General features: G+C 39.6%; 1 long non-coding RNA gene across 1 annotated transcript; it reads right to left on the bottom strand.

Annotated features, from left to right (window-relative positions):
* Positions 1-154: 154 nt before the first annotated feature.
* Positions 155-4257, bottom strand: LOC138945699 (uncharacterized). Its single transcript, XR_011449090.1, has 2 exons — positions 3881-4257; positions 155-1837 (listed from the first exon to the last, which is right to left on the bottom strand). It is a non-coding gene; the product is annotated as an uncharacterized lncRNA (long non-coding RNA).
* Between the last annotated feature and the right edge of the window lie 4709 nt (positions 4258-8966).

Genomic DNA, 8966 nt, shown 5'->3' with positions numbered 1-8966 from the left:
TGATAACGAATGATAGAAACACAGACACACTTAATAACATATCCACAAAAATTGTAACAATAAATGTAAGCTGAACAATGCCTGCAACACATTTCAGGCCTCAGAAGGAAGTAATTATGAGATTCAGACAGAGAGAGAAAGCCCAACACGAAACCAGTTGTGACATTTTTTATTTCATTATGTAATATTAAAAACACGACAACAACGTATTTTCTGTACTTAGTTTCGTGCAATTATGGATTGCAAAGTATGTCTAATTGAGTGGCATAAAGAGGCACAGTTGCATGAAAAACCAACTCGGATCTTGACTAGGATCAGGATTTTACATGGACACAACCTAGAATTTAACATCCTGGGGGGAGGGGGGTACTGCGCCTTTCACATCAAGATGTAAAGATCTATTTTAAATAATACTTATTAGAAGGGAACAAAATCAAACAAACTACTGTACAACAATCGTTCTGAGGGGAGAGAATTACCTCTTCCGAAGAAATTACCTCCCTTGCTTTTCTTGTCGTGACTTATGTAGAGTAAAGTGAATAGAAAGTGAATCAGTCAGTAACAAAAAAAACCACAACATTTCTTAAGATCAATGAGGAGTCTTGAAGTATTTGTCAATGTTAATCTTGTATGCATAACAAACAATATATTACGGATTGATAATTAAAGAAAATCGTCTCTTCTACAGGGTTGACCCCCCTAAAAAGGACACCCACAACCATGCAAATTACTTCTGCATCTGTTGAACCAATTATTTTATATATGGTATTCATTAACTTCAGTTTATGTTCTGCCTTTCCAGTAAGTGGCAATTTTGTAAATTGAATGGTCTGACTTTTGTGCAATTTTAATTTTTTTCTCCAAATTCGGGGGTCGACTAAACAGAACGAGTTTTGACATTGAGCGGTAGCCATTTTTACCTAATTTAAACCCTTCAGGCTTTTACCTTTTTGATTATTTTGAATGTCTGAGTATGTAAAAACATCCCCTTCAACCCCCAGGATATCGATGACCTGACGAAAGCATGCAGTTACAGCTAGGATTGGTGATGCAAAAGTTAGATAATTTAACCTACAAATTTGCCACTTTATGAACTGCACATGCATAAAATCAAGTTTAAGTATGCTGAATATGAAGTTATCCAGTCAATTGGTGTAGAAGTTATAGCATTTCTGTCAGTTAACAGTATTTAAAAACCTTGAATGGTTGAAAACGACGTTAAACACCAAATAAAGAAAGAAAGAAAGAAAGTATTTAAAATCTCCAAAGTAAAATCTGACATATTCGAAAGTTTTGCATAAACACCCAGACAATTTTTACGATACTCTCCTAAGCTTCTCCACTTCTCAGCCCTGTCTTGGAAATGAATTCGAATAAGGCAGTCAAAATAACTTAGTTTGGAGCACCCATCAATCTGAATAAGCATTAACTTTTGACACAGGAAATATCTTCTACCGAAAGCTCTCCTGGTTTTATTCTACATTTTTCCTGCATAATGGTAACAAATTTAATGATAAATCTAAACAACGAAGTGACTGTGGTAAGATGAACAAAGTTAAAAAAACAAAGGATTACTGTAAATGGTTTACGAATCGAAATCTAAACAAGTTTTAATGATAAGTAAAATGATAAAAAAATAAAATAAAAAAAAGCTAACGTCCTCGCATTTGTCCAGAATTATTCCATGTTTAACATGGGAACAGAGGGATAATTGGTCTAACGAATTTGGACTATCTGTATGCAATGCCCGCTATAGGTGAAAGACTTTTGTGGAAGCCATGGAAGAATGCATCGCTGTTGTGCTGGTTCAGCTTGAGGTCCTGTCCTAGCGAATATCCTGCACACACAAAAACACGACTCACCTGATAATAATGACAGATTTTGTTGATATACATTTTTTTTAAGACACCCCATATAATATTGTTTGACAATCTCTTTCAACATAGTTTACGAATCACCAATGTGTATACAAACGCAAATAACCCACAGGTCAATAAATTACTTTCCAGAGAGAGAGAGAGAGAGAGAGAGAGAGAGAGAGAGAGAGAGAGAGAGAGAGAGAGAGAGAGAGAGAGAAAGAGAGAGAGAGAGATTAAAACTAGAACATGTGTGCTATATAAAACAAGGATAATCACTGTCAAATCTGTGCTTGTACCTGCATGGTGTTTACTGCGCTATATACACAACCTGTTTTATTTCATTTTTTTTTTTTTGGGGGGGGGGGGGGGGGGGGGGGAGGGGATGTTTTGTGATGAGGGTTTTTTCAAAGCCTTTACTGCTTTAGTCATTGAATCCACCAGACTTCGATTTATTGTTCAGTGATGGGTAATTGTGTGACCAACTATGTAAGTTAGTGATTGTTCTGGCTTCATACAATGACATTGCATTAATTTTATAAGTGTATGTGTGTGTGTTTCAGGCAAAAGCTGATATTACAGTCCTAGTTGTATGCAGTACCTCTGCTTCTTCGTTCAGGAATCAAAGTATACAATCTAAACCGATTATTTTGTTCAATAATGTTCAGCTTACCATCCCGAAGAAGGCAGTAACGTGCCGAGATATTGATTATAGATATTAACGTACCTAACCTGGTTACTGGTGTGTTTTCTTTTTATTTCAATAATGTAAATGTGTGACAACTTGCAGGGTACTTGATGTTCAGAGCAATTTTTCTGGCAAAAGACCTTGCATGGATCAAAGAAAACTTTTGTCATGGTGCACAAGTCAATCAATTTGGTTGATAAATAATTTGTGCTGCATTTTCCCTGGTTCCAAAACGTAGTATGTATTACCACATGTCCTTACCTGTCATTGGCATCACATGATTCTCTGCAAGCAGTCTTTTGTGGAAATACGTCATTTAACACTTGCACTTATAGTAGGTGGCTGTGGAACGGTAGACATGCAACGACAACGAACAACAAAAGACAAAGTGTGGAGTACACTCATTTTTCTTAACATACGCTAAGTTTCTTTGAGAATGCTCCAAGTGAAAATCAGGGGTTCCTAGGCCTGATATCACAATTAAACAGCTTCTTCTCAGAATCAGGAGGGAAAAAACTGTTATATGGCGAGATGTCGTGACAAGAACAGACAGCAGCAGCAGCAACAACAACATTGCTAAATCGTCGCTTTAACAAAATTTCATGTTTAGCATCGCAGACAAAGCACGGCTACTGATCCGACCAAAGCCACACTTCATGCACGATGGGCACATTGTTATGGCCAGCTTGTTAACGTGCGCATTTTGTATGTTTTACATAGAATTGAATGTGTTTGTCGTTGTGTCTGTCATCTATCCTAGTCGTTTGATTTAGAATAAAGCAAACTTATTACAATGACGATTTTCTTCGGTTTTTGATGAAGGATTGGCCTATTTTCCAACTCTGCCACCATACACTGGCCGTTCAGGTCTGCATGTCGACCACATGGTGTGTGATCAGATTTTTCGGACATGTTCACAATGCTTACATGACCACCAAATGGAAAATCAGTTGGTATTTGTCATGTTTTTGTGTTAGCACAATCTTCATACAGGTAAACAGAAACAGTTTTGTTGCAAACAGAGCCTTCATAAGAAAAAAATGCTTCTAAGTCAAAATACATACCCCCTTTTTCGTATTGCGTAAAATATACCCATACATTTTGGACATCATATTTTTATTTTTTTTCACAACAATGAAACCAAACTTTGGCATATGTTTTAGCAATATATTCACAATAAAACCTATGAGTTTGAAGGCTGCATCTTGTTTTGTTTATTTTTGAGAATTTTTTTGCAAACCCATGCAAATGGCCAGTTTCTGGGGAGAGACTGGGGAGATAATGGCCAGTATAGAAAGAGTTAATAAGTAAACTAATGTCACAAGTAGGTATTTACCTTGTTTGCCTTCGCGTTCTTGATAGCCCGCTGCAGCATTTGTATCACTTCCCTTGACATTCAAAACGCCAATGTATTTCTGAAAGGAAAATAAAGATATTGACCGAAACATCACACAAGTAAGAGACCAAAAAGCAATGTACTCACGTTAAAATGACGAACACGGAACGAATAACGGCGACGTTTCGACCTAAGGGTCTTCTTCAGGCACAAAAACACAAAAGTACACACACAAAAAAGAAGAAGAAAGACGATATAACAAATAAAGAGGAGAACAACTGACAAAACAACTGCACTGCACAAACCGACAAATGACAAAGACAGAGAAGCAAGGGAAGCTACTCGAGGAGAATGAAAAGCGGCAGTTTTGAGGTCTGTAGACCAAACAAAATGTGGGGGGGGGGGGGGGTGCGTGAAAGGGAACGAAAGAGGAGACTAGCGTACCCGTGCGGACACACACACACACACACACACACACACACACACGCACACACACACACACACATACACACAAGGTGGAACAGCGGGGGAAAGGTTGAGATGAATGAATTAACGGCGAATGTTAATTCCATCGGGGCAGGTAGTGCCAAGGGATGATATGATGTGGGACTCCCTGAGTTTGCGCTCGAAGGAGTCGCCACGTACTTGCCACAGAGCCATGACTCTGACATGATCAAGTGAGTGACCAGCGGCGGTGAAGTGAAGGGATACTGGCCTATTGCGGGAATGACGGATGTCAGCCAGATGCTCGGAGAAACGCACCTCAAGGGTGCGCGCGGTTTCTCCGATATAAATCTGGCGACAAGAGAGGCAGACGATCGCATAGACAACGTTGTGACTTTGACAGTCAAACGTTCTCTTGACCGTGAAGGAGCCACGAGGGCCTTGGAGGCAGGTGTCAGGGTGGAGGAAGGGACAAGATTTGCAATTTCGTTTGGAACAAGGAAATGTCCCAGGGGCTGTGGGGTTGGTGGGACTGCGAAGACGGGATCTCACCAAGAGGTCGCGAACGCTGCGGTCTTTTCTGAAAGCACAGAGTGGTTTTTGAGCAAAGATCGAACCAACAGAGTCACTTCCTTGAAGGATGTGCCAATTTGATTTCAGGATTCTGCTTACTGGCATGTTGTGGGGATGAAACAGTAGGGAAACGACGGGTCTGTCACTGTCCCTAGATGGTGAAGGACTGAGGGCGGACTCTCGACAGACCTGGGTAACCCGCAGAAGGTATATCAAGTGGTATATCATGCTATGTTTTGTTTACAGTGCCTGTTCTACGACCACATCTGATTGTAATTTAAATAAAGAAAAACTGTATCCATTTATTACTTCTCTATTTGTGTGTGTGCAGGGGCGGATCACATCATTTTTAAGGGGGAGTTTCCAAATTTCTTTTAGTGACAATTTGACGACGCGAAGCGTTTAGTTGAAGACGCGAAGCGTTCAACCTCCTGGGGGGGGGGGGGGGGGGGGGGGGTCCGACAAATGTTGATAAAAACAAGGAAAATGGATCAATCAGCCAAGAAACATCCCCCAATACACCTTCCAAAAAAAGTAAATATATTAAGAAGAAAAATTTGAATCACAACAAGGACAATTGATCGATCTGGCGCAACCTGAGCAAACTAATTAGCCAACTTCTTTCCAAAATCGTCACTTAGAATACAAAGGCCGGCTCCTAAGTGGTCCGGAAACCCTGGAACCCCCCTCCGGATCCGCCCAGTGTGTGTGTGTGTGTGTGTGTGTGACCGATGACCTTCTCTAAATTCTAATCGTTGCGTTTGCATGGTAATAAAGTTTTAATACTGGATATGGCCATGAAAAAATATCATTTCTTGTTCATGTCATTGTGTGTGTGTGGCCAGGACCGTGACTTCTGCTTGCCTCGACGTCTTCAGAAAAGACACAAAATGCCAGCAGGCGTATGTTCTTGGAGCACTCAGTATGCCGTCATCTGCAAACAAATAAATACAAATTATTCAATTGTGTAAATAAAGAACAATCATTTTAATATTACAACAAAAAATTCATATAACTGTAGTCTTCACCAGAGACATCCACAACACTATCTTTAAATAAAACTGCCGTAAAAAATTGAAATACTATAAAACTTACCCCCACTCAGATCTATTTGGGATTATTCAAGTTTCAATCATGAAACGATGCCGGTTTGGGCAGATCTGCTAGTTTGCCGCTGAAACTGAAATCAAAGGCGATCTTCAGAACTATTTCTAATCTTGTATTTGTGATTAATATAAAATACTGATCTTCCCAATAGAAGCTGATGTGTATACACATGACCAGGACAGGGTATTTTGTTACAGGGCATTTACGCAGACGTCGCAGTTCAAAATATCGTTTTAGATCTGATTTTGTACAGCAGCCTGTGTGATTCAGAATCGTCTGCCCTTTTTCGGTTTAACATTTTATGGACGATTCCTATGAGACTGCTCAATCATAACTGATGACAAATTCAGAAACAGATGATGGTTTCAAGTAGGCTACAGTAATGATTCGTTAAAAATGTCGAGCCACTCGTCAATCATTCACACTCAAAGAACCCAAGCCAAATCTGCTCTGGTTCCGAGCAGCTTTTTCCAACTGAGACCCTAATTGTTACGCATCTGCCGCGAAAAGATAGACCACAAACAAGCGGCACTGTACCATGCTTTCGTTTATGTTGCTAAACAGATTAAATGTGCATTGTAAATGTGCTTACAGCAAAGAAATGCATCCTTACTTACCACAAAAATACTGGTACCACATTCATCGCACTTGTGTCTTCTTACCAAAACCTATCGATATGTTTGTTTACGATATATTGGTAATTAATAACCGTTAACTATTTTTCAAAAATCTGAAATGACTTTTAAGAATCAAAGAAAGATTCGCTAAAACGGTTGACTTCAGAAAATAAGCAATATTTTTCTGAACCATGAAATAAAAATTGAAAACTCCGTTTGATCTTTTATTTTGGTAGATTGATGACAACAGCCGGAACTGAAAGTACCAGAACCAAAAATTAAGGGCATTAATCAGGTAAACTAAGAAGATTGTCGTTCCTGGCGCGCACTTCACATGTCCGTCACACAGTGTCCGAGTGAGAGAAAAAAATTGTTTTTCGCAGTTCAACAGTATATGAGGCCCTTCTTCATATCAAAGTGTAAAGGTTGCTGAACGATGTTTTTCCTTTTTGCTTGTTTAGTTACACTTTAAGGAGTTGTGTGATGAACTATCTATCCCATTATGCTTGCTGTTCAACAAATCTTTGGAATCTGGAAATATACCAGGTGATTGGAAAACAGCGGAGGTAAGTACAGACCAGTAAGCTTAACCTGTGTAACATGCAAGGTATTGGAGTCTCTTGTTCGGGATTCTATAGTGTCTTATCTCACAGACAATAATTTATATGCTGACTGTCAGCATGGTTTTAGAAAAAGACGTTCTTGTGTCACTCAACTCATAGAGGTCATGGAAGACCTCACAAAATTTGTTGATGAAGGTGAAGCCATAGATATTATTTACTGTGACTTTAAGAAGGCTTTCGATACTGTGCCGCATGAGAGATTACTCCTAAAGCTTGCTTCGTATGGGCTTAGTTCCAGCGTCCTTTCCTGGATTCGGTCATTCCTGAGTGGCCGGTCCCAGAGGGTACGAGTTGGACAGGCAACGTCGAACCAAGCAGCAGTTCTCAGCGGAATTCCACAGGGCAGCGTTTTGGGGCCGGTTCTATTTACAGTGTTTATAAATGACTTACCAGATGTGGTTAGTGGTATAGTGAAGATATTTGCGGATGATACAAAGCTGTACAATAAAGCAACAAACAGTTCAGTCATGCAAAAAGACATACACTTACTTCAGGATTGGACAAATAAATGGAAATTATTTTTTAATGTTTCAAAGTGCAATGTTCTGCATTCTGGTAAAAAGAATCCCAAATATGACTACGTGATGACTGTCAATGATGCTATTGAAAAAATAAATGAATGTGATGAGGAAAAGGACATCGGTGTTGTTTTCGACAGCAAATTGTCATTCGACCCGCATATTCGAGGAGTTGTGTCAAAAGCTAATCAGAGGATTGGCATTATCAAACGAACGTTCTCATTTCTTGACAAGGACACCTTCTTAAAGCTGTACAAAGCCTTTGTGAGACCACTGGTGGAATATGCAAATGTGGTGTGGAGCCCATTCCTCAAGAGACAGTCTCAGACAATTGAGAGGGTGCAGCGTCGAGCAACTAAAATTCTAAAGGAGTGCCGGGATAAGTCTTACGCGGACAGACTCAAATACTTAGACCTCCACTCTCTGAAGGGAAGGAGGACAAGGGGTGACCTAATACAAACATATAGAATTATAAATGGGGTGGATGATATTGACATGCACAAAATATTCACATTCAAGCAGACAGACAACACCAGAAACAGCCAGGGAAAAATCTTTGTTCAACACTGTAAGACTAACAAGCGCAAGTTTTCGTTTTCTCATAGAGTTGCTAACAATTGGAATGCACTACCCGCTAACATAAAATTCGCACCCACAGTAGACGCCTTCAAAAACTTCTTGGACAATTCTCCAAAATTTCTTAACCTTTTTTACGACTTTGATTGAAAGCATTGAAAGAATAGGGATTTAGGCATGCAAAGTATCTGACAAAGAAGGGGCACCAATAAGGCCTCGCGGCCTTCGGCTAACAAATATAGCCGCCCCTATATACTACTACCGGTACTACTACAACTAAAGGTACATCACTCATCCGTTTTGCGTTCAGGCAGAGCGTTAGATTTAGACTGAAGATCTGATTTAGCTTTTTTTGTCTTTCCTTTTTGCTTAGTTTAACAATAACATTGTTGTTTTTATTGTCAAACTAGGTGCAGAATATGGATGCAATTCACAAGGCGAGAGGACTTTGAAAAGCTGCAGCCAGCTGATGTTCAAGGTCTCAAGCTTTGTACTGATCACTTTGAGGCCAACCAGTAAAACAATCCTGCAGAGAGGTGATCACTTGTGTGGAATGCTGTCCCGACATTGTTTGCAGTGCCCAATCCACCACCGAAGCTTATTTATTTATTGGTTTTAGGTTTTGCAA

Source organism: Littorina saxatilis, linkage group LG1, assembly GCF_037325665.1.
Source record: "Littorina saxatilis isolate snail1 linkage group LG1, US_GU_Lsax_2.0, whole genome shotgun sequence".
NCBI classification, from domain to species: domain Eukaryota; kingdom Metazoa; phylum Mollusca; class Gastropoda; order Littorinimorpha; family Littorinidae; genus Littorina; species Littorina saxatilis.
The sequence above is the reverse complement of the archived record's forward strand: the minus strand, read 5'-3'. Positions and strand labels throughout refer to the sequence as shown.